Here is a 1,473-nt window from a genome sequence, read left to right as displayed (position 1 = left end):
CTACTTCATAGCTGTAATGTTGCTACTGTTATGAATCGTCTTGTAAATATCTGATATGCAGGATGGTCTTAGGCGACCCCTGTGAAAGGGTCGTTCGACCCCCAAAGGGGTCGAGACCCACAGGTTGAGAACCGCTGCCACACGAAGCATGGCGAGAGGCCGCCCTGTGGGGGGCGCTGTGGGCCATCGGCTCCGGCTCCAGGGCCCTGCCTTGTCTCACGAGTTAAACAGTTAAAACAGAATGTGCAGCCCTGGCCAGTTTGGCTCAGTGGGTAGGGCGTCGGCCTGTGGACTGAAGGGTCCCGCGTTTGATTCCGGTCAAGGGCACGTGCCTGGGTGGCAGGCCCGCTCCCACCTGGTCGAGGTGGGTGGGAAGGCAACCAATCGATGTGTCTCTCCCCCTCCCACTCTCTGAAAAATCAATCGGAAATACCCTCCGGTGAGGACGAACAACAGAAACCTGTGCCTTTTCCTCTCTATTCTCTTAACCAACCCCGTGCCGCTCCATCAGCACAAACGGACAAACCCATAAACCAGCTGAGTGGCTTCCAAAACCCAAACCGAACCGAGGGGCCTTGGCCTGGCGCGGCCGCCGTAACCCAGGCACCAGGAGGGTCCTCGCTCCGGGACCCTGTGCGCCCCCTCCCCTCTGAGGGACGCACCTGACAAAAGTGATGGGATGGCACTTTCTTTTTTAAAAATGTTGTTTTTATTGATTTGAGAGAGAAACATTGAGGTGAGAGAGACCCACACACCCGCTGGGGATCGAGCCCGAAACCTGGGCCTGTGCCTGACCAGGGATTGAGCCCGAGGCCTTCGGTGCCCGGGCGTCTCCCCCCACCTGAGCCACGCGGGCCGGGGTGGGGAGGCGTCGCCGAGGTTGGCTCTAACAGGGTCGCGGCTGATTTGAGGTTGAACATGTAGGTTGTGATATTGGATGTTTCATCCACCTCCCTGCTCTGGAGTTCAGCTTTACTGAAAGTAAAGACAAACCTTCAGGTGCAGCGTGTGCTCCCGGGACATAACCACCTTCTCACTCCACGGGAACAGCTGTGGCAGCCGCCAGGCCTTCCGTCTGGAGGGGCCCCCGGGAGAGGCGAGGCCTGGACGTGTCTCCATAGCTGACACGGAGCGGACGCGTTAACCTGTTCAATACGCATGTGCATATGGGGCAAAGCTAGATTTTTTTTCTTAGTTTCTTGACATTTACAGGTGTCTTTGGTGGTGAGTTTTTTCTAATTAGACATTAAAAGAGTAAACGGTCAATTTCATACTAAAAAATAAGTAAAAGGGTGACAGCGTGTCTCGCCCTGGGGGACGCAGCTCAGCCACCGGAGCTGAGACCCGCCCGCTGCCCTCAGGCTCGACCCCGGGGTCATTTCTCACGCAGCAGCGGCAACGGACACAGCGTGGGGAGGGCTGGGCGTCCCTGTGCTGGCCTCCGCCCATGCCAGCGTGCCCGAGGCTCAGCCC

This window comes from Myotis brandtii, unplaced genomic scaffold (assembly GCF_000412655.1).
Source record: "Myotis brandtii unplaced genomic scaffold, ASM41265v1 scaffold334, whole genome shotgun sequence".
Classification (NCBI taxonomy): domain Eukaryota; kingdom Metazoa; phylum Chordata; class Mammalia; order Chiroptera; family Vespertilionidae; genus Myotis; species Myotis brandtii.
This window is presented reverse-complemented; position numbering follows the sequence as displayed.